The sequence below is a fragment of the Lemur catta genome, chromosome 7 (genome assembly GCF_020740605.2).
Source record: "Lemur catta isolate mLemCat1 chromosome 7, mLemCat1.pri, whole genome shotgun sequence".
In the NCBI taxonomy this organism is placed as follows: Eukaryota; Metazoa; Chordata; class Mammalia; order Primates; family Lemuridae; genus Lemur; species Lemur catta.
This window is the reverse complement of record NC_059134.1, coordinates 91,522,824-91,542,453: the sequence shown is the minus strand read 5'-3', so window position 1 is coordinate 91,542,453 and position 19,630 is coordinate 91,522,824.

Here is a 19,630-nt window from a genome sequence, read left to right as displayed (position 1 = left end):
CAGGTAGTGAGAAGGACAGAGACAACCACAAGGATGTTGCCAAGTCAGTGAAGATATGAGCCAGGAATGGGGACTTTGCCCATGGAAGATGGAGCAATGGCCAGATGAAGCCACAAGACAAAGCTGTACCAAGTCCTAACTTAGGATGCCAACCTATCGGTGATGCAAAGAACTTTATTCACCAGTGTTAGGAATATACTATTAAGAAACAAATTGAACACATAGGAGTGTTTATGCCTGGACCAATCCCCTGTCCCACTAGCAAAAGTTTTGCTCTGACCCAAATTCCCTCCCTAGAAGGGGTTCATTTCAATGGGGCTATCAACTCTGGAGGTAGGTAGGTCACACTGTCCTACCAAATACTTGGATATCAGAGAGAAGTAGTTCAAGGGCCAGGTGAGAATCCTTTGGTTTTGCCTACCAAAAGATGGTACCCATCATCCCTGTTGGTCATGAGGATTGCTGGTGGGAAGGGCCAAGATGGTGGTGGTCACCTCCCTTCCATGGGCAAGAAACTACCATCACTGGGGGCTTCTGCCTTCTCCCAGGACTGGGCTCACATATTGAGTCTTTGACCTGTGTCACCTTAATAACAATGTGACAGCTCTTTTGATGGCTCTGTAGCATCAGAGACCAGCCCATGGGCCCAGAATTTAAGCAGTTATTCTATTTCTGCTGGATTATTCCATTTCAGCTGGATTGGGGGCTCTCTGGGACTTCTTACCCCCTCCAAGCTCTTGCTGTTAACAAGGTCCCACTAGTCTGTCCCATCTACCTAGCCCTCAGCAAGGGACTCCAGGTACTCAGGAAACAGGGATCAGGATGGGGCAGAGAAGCTAGAGGGCATCGTGGCCCAATAGGCCACGGAGGAGGAAAGTTGTTTAAAGCAGTTAGAATGCGAACCTCTCTAGGGGGGTTTATGGAGCAGAAAATGGGGGCCAAGGCAGGTAACTGAAAGAAAGGTATTTTCTGATAAGGAAGTGAATACATGGCAAGGGCCAGGAGGAACCCTAGAAGCCGGACAACTTCTAAGACTTGCCTTTTCTATAGGAAACGTCTACTGTAAATGACACTGTTCTGCAAAGGCAACGATGCCTCTGAGCCTCAGCCCTTAGCTGTCTGGTCTTGAGGTATACCAACCCTACCCAAGTCTTCCTGGCTATGCCCTGGGTGTTAATATTCCTCAGCCGCCCACCATTTACCTTTCAATCCACACTCAGGTGCTTCCTATAGCAGCTAGAAACAGTCCCTCGGGATCAGCCCAGCTGGTGCCAGCAGCCTTCTAACAAGAGCTGAAAGACAGACCTTGAGCGGTAGAAGCTGGGAAAGGGGAAGTGAACATGGAAGGGAAGCGGGAATCAGCTGGCCTCCTATTCACTTGTGATGCCAGCACACGGGTGCACCATTTATACCAGGATACTTTTTCTGGTCCCCTGCAAGCCCCTTATAGCTCTACTCTGCCCTTCAGCCTTCCTTCCTCTTGCCATACAGCAGCTTCCTCCAGTGTCTCAGTCCTCTAACCAAGTTCAGATTCTTCCTTCTTGATATGGCGAACATGGTAGGGATTATAGAATATTTATGTGCATGCGGGGGAAAGCCAGGTGTTTGGGGATATAGATACCTAAATATAAGGAGCAGAACTGAAAGCTCAAGTAGAAGTACCCTGGAGAGGCCTGGGTTCTGTTCTACAGTTGCTACTCATTAATTGTAGGATGTTGGAAGAATTGCAACCCTCTCTGGGCATCAGTTTCTCCATGTGTAAGATGAGAAGATACTTACCTCAAGTAGATGTGATAAAACTAAAGACCAATGAAGATAAGTAACTCCTAGGGTCCCATAGTAGAGTCAGGATTTGAACCCAAGACCTCCCATTTTAGCTCTGGGAAGAAGAGTGAACTAGCAGAAAGCAAGTCTTTGCATGGACTGCAGTCTGGCTTCCTGTCACATAATGCCCAGAAAATCTCAATTTCTGAAAGCAAATTAAAAATCATCCTGTATTGTTGGTTACTCAAAGTCCCTGGTAGAAGCAAGCAGATACTCTGGAAGCTGTTACTGGAGACTTTGAGTTTCTCAAAGAATCGCTTTTCAAATGTTGTGTCCAACACACAGAAAATTCAAGCACGTGAGTAAACTGTATGAGCTGAAACCAGCACAGACGAGAGAAAGACCAACCGTACTCCAGCTACTAGAAGTAGATCGTAAAATAATTGCTTCTCTATTGAAGGAGATAAAAATCGAAGTTTGAAAATTGACAGAAAATTAGAAGGTATTAAGATGACAGATTTGAAAGAAAACAAGAGATTTTATAGGTTAACATACAGGGACCAAAAATGAAAAACTCCAATGGAAGACTTTTAGCAGGAGATTAGATACAGCTAAAGAGAAAGTTAGTAACCTGATAGAAACTGAAGAAACTTTCTAGAATGAGGCATGAAGAGAAAGTAAAAGGCAATATGAGAAGATCTAAAATACATACACACTCTCTCATTGAGAGTCCCAACAGAGAAAAATGGGGCAGAAACAATTTGAATAAGACATATTAACATGCTAGATAATCAAAAACCACAGCATGGATTCAAGAAGCTCAAAGACAAACTAGGACAAAGAAATCTACACTTACAGTGAAGCTATTAAAAAGACAAAAATAATACCTCAAAGCAGTCCAGGGAAAAAGTTACCTTTAAAGGAATAATAAACAGAAGCTAACTTTAGCAATAAAAGCAGAAACCTGAAGACAGTCAAACGTCATTTCCAATGCACTGAAAGAAGATAACGCCAACGTAGAATCCTGTGACCATCGCAGGATCAATATTTCAATAGGCAGCACCAATTCCTGCAAGCAAGCTAGATTTACTGCAAATACTCTACTAACTGGAACAAGTAGATTTGCCTTTAAAAGCAAAGGCAAACCGAGTGAAGGAAACTGGACATAGCACATACTGTACAGCTCTGCTTATGTATTGAGCAGAAGAAATTAGCAGTCATAAAAATGAGAAGAGTCGTTGCCTGGGGAAGAGGGTGGGAAACTGACTGCAGTGGGGCCCAAGGAACTTTCCAGGGAGATGGGTGTGATCTATATTTCGATGGGGTGGTGGGTTACATGGCTATAGCTATTTGTCAAAGCTCCAACTGTACATTTATGAATTTATTAGACTTAAATAGGGTTTGGTTTTATCTTTTTGTTTCTTATTTTTGCTCCGTTGCCTGGGCCAGAGTGCCATGGTGTCAGCCTTAGCTCACAGCAACCTCAAACTCCTGGGGTCATGTGATTCTTCTGCCTCAGCCTCCCGAATAGCTGGGCCTACAGGCACGTGCCTCAATGCTCAGCTAAGTTTTCTATTTTTAGTAGAGACGGGGTATCACTCTCACTTAGGCTGGTCTTGAGCTCCTGAGCTCAAGCAATCCTCCTGCCTCGGCCTCCCAAAGTGCTAGGATTACAGGCATGAGCCACCAGGCCTGGCCTTAAATAGGTTTTTAAAAATACAGCTATAGCTAAATGAAGGCTCTGTTAGGATATAAATAACTAAATAAAGTTTGTTTTTAATGCTAGACCTTCAAGTGGCAAGACCAGGATGGGGGCAGGGCCCAGGTTTACACACGGATATTTGCTTAATTATTTTACAGTAGGAAAAAAAAATGAAGATCCAGTTCTAAAAAAAACATGACCACAAGCTAATGTAACAAAGAAAAAACAGGAGAAAGTATATATAGACATATAAGATGAAATAAAGACTATTTTGGACCATTCTATGGATACACCGAAGTCTGGATGAAATGAACAATTTAGTATAAAAAAGCTTAATTTTTCCTAATCCCAGATGAGAAATAAAATCTAAACAGATCAGTTTCCATAGACATTGTCAAAGAGCTAACTCCCTAAACAAGTACCTGGCCCAGATGGTCTCATGGGGAGAGCCTACCATATATTTAAATGAGTGCATTACTCCAGTGCTATTTAAACTGTTGCACATAGATGTAGCCAGACTTTGGTAGACACTAGACCAGCATTTTCAACCTGGGTCACTTAGCTAATGAGCCGGCCTAGTGACTGCCCAATAGTTCCATCCAAACAGCTTCGTTTCCATTTAATCCCAACAACTGCTGTGAGGTAAGAATTATCCCCAACATTCAAATGAGGCAATTAAGGACATAATTCATTACAGTCCATTGACTTTAACAAGGTCCCCATATATATGCTGAATGAGCATGACAGTGTAAACTTTTGTGGGGGACACAGACCCTGCTGAATCACAATACCATCAAGGACAGCGAGCATTGGTTGACACTGTGGCGAGTCAGGCTCTGGTCTAAGTTCTTTGTACGTCTCACCTGACTTAATCCTCAAAACTGTTCTATTAGGAAGGTACCACCACTAGCCTCCCTTCATGGATGAGAAAACAGCCTCAGAGGAACAGAATGAATCGCACAAGATGACGGAAGTAGGATGTGGAAAGGGGAGCTTTAAACCCAAGTTGGCTAGCCCCTGGCCCCACCGCCCTTTTAACCATCCTTCATCAAGACCTCTTCCTGTAAAGCTGCACATGCCCTCAAAGCTTGGCATTCACTTTTGGGGATCCGCAAGCCTCCTAAGTCCATGACAGTCCCATCACACAAGGGGCTCAGGAGCCCTAAGCAATGCTCGGTCCAAGGCACCTCTCAATCCATATCCCACGACTCGCCCTGCCCGGCCACCTCGTACTTACCCTTGTCTTTGTCGTCACTCATCTCTTCTCCAGCCTAAAACCGTACGCCCCAGGAAACCACCCTTGACTGTCGGGGCTCAGCAACCTGCTCCACAACCCTCCTTGCTGAATGTGCTTGCTGCTTTGGCCTGTGCGCTCTGCTTTTAGGTGCAAGGTAATAATAGGATCCGCCTTTGCCCTTCCAGTGGGTTCTTCCCCAGGAGCTCCTTGTTACCTAAAATGGCCTTCCTCTGCACCATGAAGGTGAAAAGACTTAACAACGCCCACCCAGGGAGAACCACACATTGGAGCCATGGTTCTCCAACTTTGGAGCATATTGGCATCACCTGGAGCACCAATAAGGTGCTAACAAGGGCCTGGGCCTATGTGCTTGATCAGGATCGCCAGGTGATTCTAATACTTACCAACGACTGAGAACTACTGGAGCAAGGGAATCCCAATTCAAGCATGATGAGTTACAAATTCCCCCCGTGCTTCTGGGGAGGCCATGATTTGAGAGCAGGTTGAGGTGGGTTAACCCAGGGCAGGAAGGACAACTTGACAAGGAAACTCAGGAAGGAAGGATACCCGGGAGGGCCGGGTCCCCATCCCCTCGGGCCCACCTGTCTGTGCGGCCCTGACAAACCTACCCAGCCCTTCAGATTTTCAGTTTCTCCCTGTGAAAGAGGGAGGTAGGGAGACCTAGCTCTCAGAGGGGGGTGTGAGGACTCGGTGGGAGGAGACATGCTGAGATGGAAGGGCAGGTGGAACTGCCAATCCCCATGTGCTGTGGGCATATTAATGTTGCCCTCGGCAGCTCCCGCAAGGTCAAGAGTACCTGTGGTCCCAGAATACCCTGCCTGTGACTTTTCTCAAACTTTGATGGAGGCTTGTTTCAGATACAGACACCTGGGATCCACTAATGGAGGCTGATTCAGTAGGTGTAGAACTGGGCCTGGGAAGCTGCATTTTCAAACACGCAGGGCAGGTGGTTCTGGGCTGCCCTTGGGAAAGAGTTAGCTGCGAGCAGGCACCTTACCCCCTGAGGGCAGGACCTCACCCATCCTCCTGCCCTGGCAGCGCATCTCTTCTGTCGTTTGTTTGTTCATTCCCCATTCCTTAAAAACAAACCTAGGGGGTGGTGGGAGTAGCAAAAAATTTAAAAAATAAAAAAAAAAACTAAACATAATCCACTCAGCACGTATTAGGTACCAAGCACTGTCTTAGCCCTCCAACTATCAAAATTAGGGAAAAGCTCCCGAACTTCAAGGAGCCCCAGAGTAAACTTTCCAATGGAAAAGTCTGACCACATATTTCCTTTGCTCAAAACCCTTCCATGGTTCCCTTTCACCTTACAGAGGTTGCAAATTCAAATACCTTCAGGGACGCAATGGTCACGAATGTGCCAATCTGGCCTAAGGAAAAGGGGAAAGTTGGGGAGGACATAGGCTAATAGCAGCCTGCAGACTCCAGCCTATATGCATTCAATTATTTTTTAAAGTAAGTCGTGCCACGCAAAATGGTTTCACGGGTTGATTCCAGCCCTATAGCCATCATTTACAACCACTGGGTCCAGACCCTTTAATATGGCAAATAAGAGCTTTAGAACAACCACAGCCTAGCCCCAGTCTCATTCTTTGCATGCCTGTCCCCTCTCACCCTATCCTCCAACAACCCAGATCATGGAACCTCCCATAACCCTCCCAGCACACCATGATTTCTTGTTCCCCAGGCCTTTGCATGTGCTGTCCCCTCCACCGGAAAGCCTTTTCAGAGCCTTGCCCACTCTGTGGACTGCTGCTTATCCTTCAACTCTAAGCTCACTTGTCACCTCCTCCAAGGAGCCTTCCTCCCTAACTCCTCAGGCAGATTTAGGGACCCATGCCCTACACTCCCGTGCACTCTGTTCATGCACACAGTGTAAAACACTAGGTAGGCAGTGCTTCAGGGCCTCGGCTCTGGCTTGGATCCAGTGCTTGGACTACTCTCCTCTGACCCCACACCTGCTTGGCTCACTCCCTCACCGCCTTCAGGTCTTTGCTCCAATCTCACCTTCTCCCAGAGGCCTCTGTGACCACCTACTGAATTCTCCAACTTACTCCTACAACCATCCTACCTTTCATTTTTTTATAGCGCATTTCTCTTTCAGACATACTATATAATTTACTCATTTATTATGTGCATTCTCGCTAGAAAGTAGACTCTGCGAGTGCAAGAGTCTTCAATTTTTTTGTTGACTGATGTTTTTCAAATGCAGAGAAGGGTGCTTGGCCCATGGAGGAGCTCAACAGTGTTTGCGAATGGACAAACGAGTGAGTGAGTGGATGGGTGGATGGATGGATGATACCATAATGCAACTATCTGCGTCCCCCTCTGGTCTGTAGGCTTCTCAGGTTCTGCCTTAGTACCAAGGCACAGAGGGGGTTCTTGGCTAATGATTGCTGAATATTCATTCCTAACTAATCTATCAGTGACTGAAGATGAGAATGAAGGAATCAGTTCATTGTAGGCACTTAGTGGATGTTGACAGTAGAATAAATATTTTCCGGGTGAAAAACTCATTTTCTACAACCTCCTGCGTTTTCTACAACTTGACACAGCTGGGAGCCTCTCTCCTGTGGGCACCCCCTCCAACCACAGCGGCTGTAACACGGATTTGCCAAGAGGGGTCGCTAAACACTTATTTTCTTGCCTGGCGCAGAAAACTGAGGGCAGCCACGTCTGCAGACAGAGAAGCAGAGGGTGAGAGAGGAATAAAGGCAGGGCCGGGTCACTCTTCTGGCAGAGCGGTCAGCGCCGCGTCTACACGGTGCGTGACCGCGGGAGGGCTGGAAGTCAGTAGAGACGCCCAGCGGACCGCAGGATGCCAATGTGCCAGGGACACCCTAGGGGCCAGCAACTGCTTCTCCATTCTACTCACTGCAACCCCTGGTGGCTGGCTGTTAGGATCTCGGTGTTACTGATAGGGCTCAGAGAGGTTGGGTACCTTGGTCAGTGTCAGAACTGGAAATCATCAGTGACAGGATTAGAACTCAGAATTGACTCACACTGTTGTTCCCACTCCCCCTGCCCCCTTGGCATCTCTGCTCCAAAAGCAAACAGGATTCCAAGTGCAGCGTCCGGCTCGGCCTAAGTTAGGAGGCCTGTAGGTTCTAAGGTAGGGAAAGTGGAGGGAGGCAGTGGGCGGTGGGGAAGGCAGGAGAATTTTCCTCCAAGAAAACTGATGCAGCTGCCCTCAGCTCCCACTGCCCCCCAGACTGCACGACTTTTGCTCCATTGACTTCAGTTCCCTGGGCTCTTAGGGAGCCACTGGCCACGTACAAATCCCTTCTGAGAGGGGAGCCTGGCAGGCACAGAGGTGAGGCCCGGTGGAAAGAGACTAGAAATGGTCCCCTGACCCATCAGTGAAGCCGAGGCCCAGAGAGACAGAGGGACCCCCCCTGAGAGGACCCACGCTGGCCTGTGCACGCCTGTGGGCAGAACACGGGAGTCGATAATAACGGGCTCTCTTTTTGTTGGCTTGGGCACAGAGTTCCAAATAATGGGCCTCCCAACAGTTCAGTGAGGAAAGTGTCCTTGCCCCCATTTTACAGATAATAACACTGAGGCCCAGCAAGTTTCCTCAACCTTGTCCAAGTTCATGTTACTTGCTTTGGCCTGACTACAAGGCCGTCGGAACGCAGGCCTGGCATGTTCTCTTCCCAGATTCCTGGGCCACAGTGACAGTGCCCTAACAATCCCATCAGGTCTGGCCTGGTCTCTAGGTTGCATGAGGTGACCTGCAGTGGGGAGCCAGAGGAAGAGGCATGCCACGGGGACCCCATGTGGCTCTGGCCCACCTTCCTCCAGCAGGGACCAAGGGCCGGTTACCCAGTTGCTTGCTAGCTGGTTGTCCTTTGAGGACCCGTCTTCCTCAGACTGCTTACCCTGCAGGGCCTGTTGTTCAAAGGGCACTGAAGGTGTCCCCTTCTCCAGAAAACCTCCCAGCCCTCTTGGAACTTCCACTATTGCTCTTCTCAGTTCTGGGCAGCTGCTTCCCGAGACGTCCTCCGGCCTTAGCACTCGCTCAGCCAGCTTGGGAAGACCTTGAGGAGAGGGACGGATCCTTTACTTTGCTGGTTCTTCCCTTTACCTACAGGGGGCTGAACATACAGTAGGTGCCAAGCAGCTGCTTTGTATTTACTTATTTAGTGTTTACATGGGAAAAGAGATCCAAAAAACCTCTCTCTGTTCCCAGGGAATTTTTAACCAAATTTGAAAGTGACATCTGTGTCCTGTTGGACAACAGAGAGGAGCAAATTAGCATTATTCATTCATTCAGCAAATATTTACTGAACCACGGCCACGTGCTAGACACTGCTGTAGGTGCTGGTGAGACAGACGGCAACAAAGCAGACACGGCCCTCTTGCAAATTATCTTCTAGGGCAGGTGACAGAAAACGAAGAACATGTATAAATATAATCAGGTAAGTGCTATGAAGAAAGCTCAAGTTGGGTAGGGAGGTGAGAGAAAGAGGGGGTGCTGTTTAGATAGGGCAGTTGGGCAGAGACCCACAGAAAGTGAAGGTGCAACCCACGTGGATCTCTGGGGCAGTAATATTCCAGGCAGAGGGAGCAGCAAGTGCAAAGGCCCTGAGGTAGTAGTGTGTACGTGCTGTATCTGAGGAACGCATCCTGTAGGTTTTCCTGAACCTTGATAAGGACTTTGGCTTTTACTCTGCATGATGGGAAGCCAGTACGGGTCTCCTAGACCTGTTACGTGTGTGACTAACTGCTGTCTGGAGTTGCCTGGGGGCCCCAAATCAGTCAGGATGCCTCCGGCCGTGTAAGGTATATTCTCTGGCTTGGATTCGCTTGTTCTCATTGCTAGAATAGAGCACCTAACACCTTCGCTCCTCGAAAGCTGAGGTCTTCATCTGGGGTTCCTGGAGCCTCAGGGCAACATTCTCAACCGGGAAGCTTTTTCCAACATCAAATGCCAAGTCCCACGTCTGCCTCACTGACTGTCTCTGGGGTGGGCCATGGGATAAACGTCACTCGCTAAGACGCACTGTCCTAGAGGGCGTGAGGACGGGCCCACTCTAAGTTTCACCTGCACGTACGTTTGGTGTTAGAAGGACGATAAGGACTGCAGCTTTCATCAGACACCCCCAAAGATGGAGAGTCAGACTGCGGCGCACACCAAACGCTGCTGATGCACAGTCTCAGCCCACGGCCCCAGGGTGTTCGCCGCCCCTCCTGCCAATGCCTTCAGTCTGGGGCTCCCCTGTCTCATTACTTTGCTTAGATTTATTTTGAAGGCAGCGTCTCTCCTCCTTCCAGCGCTTAGGATGCCGCCGGCATCCAACACCTCTTCACGTGTGAACAGGCCGTTTTCCCTGCCAGAGCTGCAGCTCGCTTAAGTCAGTCTTTTCCGGGCTCTTTATGTTCGCTTCCCCCCAAGGTCTTCCTGCTCCGATTATCAAAGAGGAGCTGGTTCCAGCCATTTCTCCCCCCACCCACAACTCGGTTTACAGCTTGGGGCACAAAGAAAAGGGTTTTGTTTCATTTTCTGTTGCCACTGTCTACTCTTTCATCCACACTTCAAAGCCGAGGGGCCCCCTTGGAGAGCCTTGGTGCTGGGAGGGAGACCCATGCCCTGGGCATGCGGGGGGCGGGGGGTGGTGAGGAGGTAGGGAGCAGCTGCAGTAGGGGACTCGAGCTGTGGCCTGGCTCCCCGGGAGTAGGGGGACCGGGGGCGCTGCCTGGCTTTGGCAGGCACTGAACTCATCTCTCCTGTTGTCTGGGCCTGTTTGCCGGGATTCCCTGAGAAGTTCCTTTCTCTGTGTGGGGTATGGTAAGGTGTGCTGTGTCTGATATGGAGTGGTGGTCAAGGGTCTGGGGTTCAAGCCACAAGTTCAAGTCCCAGCTCAGCCACTTGAAAACTATGTGGCCACGGGTGAGTTACTAAGCATCTCTGGGCATCAGTTTCCCATCTGCCAGGGAGGGTGAGGGAGGAGGGATTGAGATGATTTTGTGAAACAATGAATATAAATCTGGGCCTCCCCCTTCCAAATTCTTTTTTCTTTTCTTTTTCTGTTTGTTTGTTTTTGAGGCAGGGTTTTGCTCTGTTGGTCATCATAGCTCACTGCAGACTCAAACTCCTGGGCTCAAGTGATCCTCCTGCCTCTGCCTCAGCCTCCCGAGTAGCTGGCACTCTCGCCATCCCACCTGACCAATTTTTCCATTTTTTGTAGAGACAGGGTCTCACTATGTTGTTCAGGCTGGTCTTGAACTCCTGGGCTCAAATGATACTCCCTCCTGGGCCTTCCAAAGTGCTAGGATTACAGGCAGGAGCCACCGTGCCCAGCCCTCCCTTCCAAATTCTGCCCTGCCATCCATCAAACCATTCTTCCACCTGATCGTCTAAACTTTCATTCTCTCAATGATATTCTTTTGTCGAGCCCTACTCAACTGCACGCTCACCAGCGTCCTGAGACTGAAGCCCTTACCGGAATATTCCAGAGGGAGTTCTTGCTGTCTCCTCTCACTCTCCCCTGGGAGGCCTGAGCTCACAGAGGAGCCTCCACCCACGTCTCCCTTGGGGGAGCCTCTAGGAGATGATGAGTTGAGAGTTTCCATGACACTTTTTCTCCCAGTCATGCCACATTTGCGATTTCCTTCCCACTGGAAAACTTCTTGGCAGGAGGACTTCTGCTTGTCCCCTGAGAGGCCCACTTTGGCCTTTTGGGCTTCTGTTGACCTGGGTCTTCCTCCAAAACCAGACTCTGTGAATTTGATCTCCTCTGTTTCCTTCTTCCTAGGAATTCTTGGGCAAGGACAAGGCCAATGTATCCCCCTTGTGCCCACCACCCATCCCACTCTGCCATGTCCTCCCAGAGCCAGGGAGAGCTCCTTTGACCCCTGCTGCCTTCCAGAGAGAATTTCATCATTCCCCCGCCGCTGTTGATTGGGCACATTTACTGAGGCACATGAGACACTGCCGAACACGAGCAACATTCTCCTTCCATCCCCCCACACCCTGTGGCAGCCTGTAACACGGCCGACCCACAGTGAATAATGCCTTCTGGTATTCGTGCCCTTGCACATCACCTCTGGCCTTGGCCTTGTGACTTGCTTCCGTCAGTGGGACATTAGCAAGCACGACGCAGACAGAGCTTGATAGGGGCAGCGGGGTGGTCCTCTTGGAACGCTTGCCTTAGAAACCAGCCGCCCTGCTGCAAAGCTCAGACTAGACTACGGAGTGAGGAGTGACGAGAGGCCACGTGGGGAGACCCTGGAGGATGAGGCATCTTGCATATTCCAGCTCCCGCAGCACCTGTCTGGTTGCAGCCACACGAATAACCCTGGCAACACCATGTGACACAGAAGAACCCCACACACATTGAACCCTATTCACACAGAATTGTGAGAATTAATACATCATTGTTGTCTTAAGCCACTAAATTTGGGGATGGTTTGTCACACAGCAATAGGAAAACTGAAATAACCCCCCAGACCCAGATGCTATTATTATCATCCCCATTTTAGAGATGTTGAATCTGAGGTTCAGAGAACTTGAGCGAGTTTCCCAAGGCTGCCCAGTGAGTAAGCCAATGTGCTGGCTGTGACCGTGAACCTTGGACGTCCTGCTGGGGGGAGCCTAACTGACTGACAGCCCCAGCTTCCATCTGCCTTGATCCAGCACTGCATTCTCACTGAGCCATGCCCCCCAAGCTGCCCCCAGCCCGTGAGTTAGCACAGCGGGACCCTAGTGCAAGCCCGTTCCTGGAAAATGTGCAATTCCTCCATCAGCCTGGCTGACCTTTCTCGGAATTCTGCTGCCGTGCAAGACACTTCCTATCCCAATCCCCCTCCTTCTTTCTTCTCTTTCTGGGTTGCACAGGCTGAAGGCTCTCCCCACCTCCTCCTGCTCCCTCCCTTTTATCCATCACAGGTGTTTCCTGCAATAAATATGTTGCATTTCTGACCCCACACGGTGGGAAACCTGAGATTCAAACACATGGAACCTCTGCCCAACACCTTCCTTTGTATTCCTCGAGACACTTTCCTCCCAGGAAAAACAGGCATCTTCAAAATCACCACCATCCAGAAGTTCTAAGGCCACATGAAAGGAAAACTCCACGGACAAGGGAAACAAGGTGCAGGAACCTCCGCAGACATGCCTGGGGGAGCCAGACAGACAGCTGGGTCTTCAGGAACTGGTACAGTCCCGGAGCCCCCACAAAAGCAATGGCAGGAGGCGGGATGACGTGCTAACATTTCTTTTCTTCTCTGCCTCAAGCCCTTTACCTGCATTATTGAATCCTCCCAAATGCCCATAAGCCGAGTATTACAATTCCCATGTTACAAGTGAGGATACCAGTCTCAGAGAGGTGAAGTGGCTTGCCTTGGGTCACACAGCTACTGTGTCAGGGCTGAGACTTAAACGCTGATGGAGGGAAACTGAGCAGTCAGGTGCTTTCCAAATCCTGGGTGTAAATCCCTGCCCTTCATGTGTTCCTGAAGGACCTTGAGCGAGTTGCTTAGCCTCTCTGAGTCTCAGTTTCCCCGTGTATACAACTGGGCTCTCATGGTCTCTCCCTCCTAGCAGCATTGGAAGCATAGAGAATGGAGTCATGAGTGAGTGTGCGTTCAGTACTTATTAGATTAGCCACATTAGGTCTGACCCCAACTCCCACCCCTGTCTCCAGGCCGGCCAGTTTTCCATTAATTACACTGAGTTGTTTCCATCACGCTATTGACATGAACAAGAGAAGGGTTTTTGTTTTTTAAAAAACCCAAACTCCAGCTGATCACAAATTGCACAAGAGTTGATGTCCAGGCCTGATTCATAGTCTGGTGTTGCCTGCGTTCCTATTAAAAAAAAAACAACATATCAACAACTAAACCCCCAATACATTAGCGAGGGATGCACAAAATGGAAGGCTCCAAGCCAAGACCCAAAAAAATCCCCTGGATTCTTTCCCCATGAGGGGAGGTTTTCCACAGGGACACAGCCCCGTGCCTTGGCTCAGGGACTGGGCTGCTTTCTTCTTGAGAAAGCTCCTGGGATAAAAATAGCCAAGCAGCAGGCGGCCCCTTCTGGGGCTTGGAGAAGAGGGGGGTGGGGGAGGGGGCCTTGGCTCCTGGATGCCCATGTCCGAGAAACTGGAGGGAGGGAGGGAGGCAGGGGCTCTGCAATCTGGGGTCAGGGCGAGGCGGGGAGACGCTGGTGGAGGGGAAGAAAAAGTGGGTCAGGTCTCCCCATATTCCTCCAGCCAGGGAATCCTGAAGAAATACTACGTGTGTTCTCAGATTTACTGTGGAGAGGGGAGAGACCCTGGGCAGGGGTAGACCGTGATAGGCCAGGAGGAGAGAGGCAGGTCACCACTGTTACCAGCAAGAAAGACCAGGAGGAGCCCTATTAGTATATTTTTTAAAAAACTAACCGAAGAAACAAACAAACAAAAACAAGGCCCAGGGAACCCTGATTTGACAGTTTGAAAAGAACCCAGGCCAATGGAAGAACTCAGTTACTTCCAAGAGGCCCGTGTTCCGCAGAAATTGTCCCCTTGCCCTTTCAGTCCCTGCCCCAGACTCCATCCTTCTCCTTCCTAAGCGATCCCTTGGCTAGCCCCTCTGGAGGGCCACCTCCCCAAGCCAGCAGGCAAGCACACAAGCAGAATTAGGGGCACTAAAGAACTTGGACTTGGTCACGGACTCTTTGAAACAAAAGGGAATCTTGAAGAATGTTCAGTCTCTTGTTTAGGCCTCAATGTCCAGAGAGGGCTTCTGAAGTCCAGAGAGGGCGAGCAGCTTGTTCAAGTCACACAGCAAGTGTCCTAACTCCCAGTCCAGTGCTGCTCTGTTGTATGAGCTGCCAGCCATTCGGTCAGACCGGGATTCCATTTGTTCTACAGTCATGGTCGAGCACCTGCTCTGTGCTAGGCACTGTTGTAGGTATGTGGGTGTGCGAGGGTGGGAGGCAGCCATTTTGTGTCAGGTGTACAGAGAAAGCCTCTCTGATAAGGTGACATGTGAGCAGAAACCTGAAGACAATAAAGGGTGAGCCATGAGGATATCCAGCAGAACATTCTAGGTAGGGCGAACAGCAAGTGCAAAGGCCCTGAGGCTTAGCCTGTTCAAAGAATAGCAAAAAGCTGGATGGCTGGAGTGTTTAGAGATGAGGTTGGAGACAGAACAGGAGGGACTCATAGGCCCCTAGAAGGGTCTTGGCTTTTTCCTGGATGAGGCAGGAAGGCTTTGTGGGGTTTTGAACAAAACTACATCTGACTTAGCATTTAAAAAATATCCCTCTGATTATAGTGTGGAAAAAGATGCTGTTGTGGAGGGTCAAGGGTGGGACCAGATAGGAGGACACTGTAATAAACCCATGGTGGTGTGGTGACAGTGTGGCTCCAGGTGGCCCTGTGAGGGCAGTGAGACGTGGCTGGATTCTGGGTGGAGGTCAAGCCCACAGGACCTTCTGCTTGATTAGACACGGGGTAGGAGGGGGAGAGGGGCATTGAGAATGGCTGCGGAGACTTGGCCTGAGCAACTGGAAAGATTGAGTTGCCATTGATTGAGGTGGGGAAACCTCAAGTGGAGTAAATGTGGGGGAAGGTGACGACTGGGTGTATAGAACCACCCTCAGGCCAGAAGCAGTGCTGTGGAGGCCTGCAGCAGGTCACCTGGTGCATTTAGTCTGCAACAGCCCACACCTGAATTTAGCCCGAGGCTGCGTGGCTGCCAGGAGCAGGCTAGGCCAAGGCCGTATTACAGGTCAGAGTCCATTACCCCAAATTCACTTACACCCTATCCCAGCCCAGCCTGAACACAGCTGTTTCAAGAGACTCATCCATTCCAAAAATAGTGTTTAAACAAACTCTTTCATTTCTCTATTTAATACTTTATGGTTTATAAAACACTCTTTCCTGTGTTACTCCACGTGATCCTCATCACAAGCCCACAAGATAAGTGGAGAAGGCATTATTCTTACAGATGAGGAAACTGAGGCAAAGAAAGACTAAGTCCCTGAGGCAAGGCTGCTCAGTCACACATCCAGGATTTGGGTGGAGAACCCTTGTTCTGCAAGGGTTCTGACCCCTGGGTAAGGGCTTTTTGTGCCACACACAGCACTCAATGAACGTAGACTCAAGGGTGACCACAGAATGCCAGCAGACCCTAGAGGCAGCTGTAATGAATTTGGTCTATGGCTGAGCTGTCCAGTACACTAGCCACTAGTCATATGTAGCTGTTTAAATTCACATTTAAATTAATTGAAATTAAATAGAATTAAATAGTCTTCAGTTATATTGGCCACATGTCAAGTGTTCCATGTGGCTAGTGGCTACCATACTGGACAGCATAGACAGTAGATCACAGAAAATTCTAGTGGATGTACTGCTACAGACATCCTTTCTTTCTCTCCCCTACCCTAACTCCCAGTGTCAGAGTTGAGGGCTTATGGGTAGAATGTAGTGTCATGCCAACTTCCATCATTCTCAACTTTTGCCCTGAAAGCATAACACCTTATTGAATAATTTTTTTTAGATTGACTTACTTTTTAAGCTTAAATACTTATATATGCTTTGTCCTAAGCATAAAGTCATGGGTTTGGTATACAAATTATACACACACAGACATGCAATTAAAGTTGTTGAATAATTGTATACATATTACCTCAAATTATCTCATGATTGGGAAATACTGGTATGGTAGAGAGAAATGGACTTTGAAATCAGAAAAGGACTTCATCATTTAACCAGCTGTATGCCCCTGGAAACATTTCTTCACCTCTCTGAACCTGTTTTCTTATCTGTAAAGTAAATTTTTCAGTAAAGGACCAACTAAATTCTTATGAGAATCGGGTATAGAGCTTTATAGTGAAAGCTAGCACTTTGCCTGGCACATAGTAAGTGCTTATCAAGTGTTGGTTCCTTTCCCATTTTCCTTCTTTCCCTTCCCCCAGCTCAACTTAAGGCCAAAGACTTAAAAAATGAAAACATAAATGGAATGTCCCAAAGGAGGCTATGTAAATTTTCTGGAAATCTAGAAGTTCACATGCATGTGCAGGGGTGTGCACATACACACATGAAAGATCAAAGGTGGCCCACATCTCTCTCCTCTTGATGACTCTGAGCTTCTGCACAAGGAGGAAGTAAAGGCTAAGGCAGAATTGTAAACTGTCTGCCAGAGCATTAAAGGTATAAACACACAAAACTCCTCTTGACAAAGGCTGAGATTCTTATTGGATCAAGGCATTTAAGGATATCTCTGTGCAATCATTAGCTGACAAGTAAGCTAACAAGCAGAGACTTCAGGGGCCACATGTGATAAAGAACATAGACTTTAGAGAATTAGTCTAGGTGAACCACTAAACAAATTGCAACAATAATAAACCCTTGTAAGGGGACGAAATCTGACTTCCACAGTTGCCATATTATATTATTTAATGTGTCCGCATTTCAACAAAAAAATTACAGGACACATTAAGAAATAGGAAAGTATGGCCTATACATAAAAACAAAAACTATTCAATAAAAACTATCCCTGAAGATGTGCAGACATTGGATTTACTAGACAAAGACTTTAAATCAGCTATTATAAATATGGTCAAAGAACTAAAAGAAGCCAAGTATAAAGAATTAAAAGAAAGTATGAAAACAATGTCTCACCAAATAGAGAACATCAATAAAGAGATAGAAATTATTTTTTTAAAAAGAGACCAAATGGGAATTCTGAAGTTGAAAACAGAGTAATTGAAATAAAAAAATTATTAGAGGGGCTCAATAGTAGATTTGAATAGAAAAAATAATCAGAAAACTTGAAAACAGGTCAATTGAGATTATCCAGTCTGTTTAGCAGAAAGAAGATAGAATGAAGAAAACTAAACAGAGACCCAGAGACCTGTGACACATCATTAAGTATACCAATATATGCATAATGAGTGTCCAAGAGGAGAGACAAAGAGGCAAAAAATATATACGAAGAAATAATGGCTGAAAACTGCACAAATTTGATGAAGATATTAATTTGCACATCCAAGAAGCTCAACAAACTCCAAGTAGGATAAACTCAAAGAGTTCCACACCTAGGCACATCATAGTCAAATGGTCAAAGGCAAAGAGTCTTGAAAGCCACAAAAGTGGCTTATATGAGGAATTCTCAATAAGATTAACAGCTGACCTTTTATCAGTCACCATAGAGGTCAGAAGGCAAGGGGATGACATATTCAAAGCGCTGAAAGAAAAAGACCTTTGAACATGAATTCTAGATCCAGCAAAATTATCTTTCAGAAATAAAGGAGAAATTAAGACATTCCTTTTTTTTTAAACTGAGAGAGCCCAATAGAGTATCAGTAATTACATAGGTAAATATAAAAGACAGTATAAAGGTATTTTCTTGTTTATAACCCTTTTCTTTAACTATCTGATTTAAAAGACAATGGCCTAAATCAATAATTTAAAAACTATTGATGGTCTTATAATGCATAAGCATGTAAGTTGTATGCTGATAATAGTATACATGAGGGGAGTGCTAATGAAGCTATACTAGAGCGAATTTTTGTATATTATTGAAATTAAGTTGGTGTTAATCCAAACTAGAGTGTTTAAGTTAAGGAATTAATTGTAATTCCCAGGGCAACTGCTAAGAAAATAACTAAAAAAAAAAAAAAATAGTGAAAGAAACAAGTGAATTAAAATTGTGTATTAGAAAATATCTATTTAATACAAAAGAAGGCAGCAATGGTGTACTACAGAAAGAAAAAGACATAAGACACATAGAAAACAAATAGCAAAATGGCAGGCACAAACCCTACCTTACCAGTAATTACAATAATGTAAATGAATTAAACACTCCAATAAAAAGAATAAAAAATATGTCCTAATTATATGTGGTGTATAAGAGACACACTTTAGAATCAAACACAAATAGATTGAAAGTAAAAGGACAGAAGGAGATGTACTAAACAAATAGTTCCTAGAAAAGAGCTGGAATGGCTATATACTAATATAAAACAAGATGGACATTAAGACAAAATTGTTATTGGAGACAGAGAAGGGAATTTTATAACAATGAAAAGATAAATATATCATGAAGACATAACAATTATACCCATATATGCACCTAACAACAGAGCCCCAAAATACATGAAGCACAAGATGACAGAACTGAAGGGAGAAATGAACTATTTAACAACAATAGTTGGATACCTCAATATCCCATTTTCAGTAATGGATATAACAACGAGGCAGATCATCAGCAATGGAATAGAACACTTGAACAATACATAAAACAACTAGATCTAAAGGGCATCTATAGAACTCTTTGCCCAACAAGAGAGAATACAGAAAAATGCACATTTTTCTCAAGTGCCCATGGAACATTCTGCAGTATAGACCATATGGTAGGCCATAAAACAAGTCTCAATAAATTTAAAAGGATTGAAATTATATGAAGTATGTTTTCTGACCACACTGGATTGAAATTAGAAATCAACATATTAGGGTTATCCAGAGAAATAGAACCAATAGGAGATAGATGATAGATTAGATATAGATGCAGATATTTAAGAGAGAAGAAATTTATTATGAGGAACTGGTGTATGCAGTTATGGAGGCTGAGAAGTTCCATGACCTGCCATCTGCAAGCTGGAGACTCAGGAAAGCTGGGGGTATAATTCCAGACTGAATCTAAAAACTGGAGAACTAGGTAGCCAATGGTGTAAATCCCAGTCCAAGAGCAGGATAAAACTGATGTCCCAGCTCAAGCAGACAGGCAGAAGGCAAAAGGGTGAATTCCTGGTGAATTCCTCCTTCCTCTACTTTTTTTCTATTCAGGCCCTCAATAGATTGGTTGATGCCCACCCACACCAGTGAAAGCAGTCTACTTTACTGAGTCCACTGATTCAAATGCTAATCTCATCCAGAAATACCCTCACAGACACTCCCAGAAATAATATA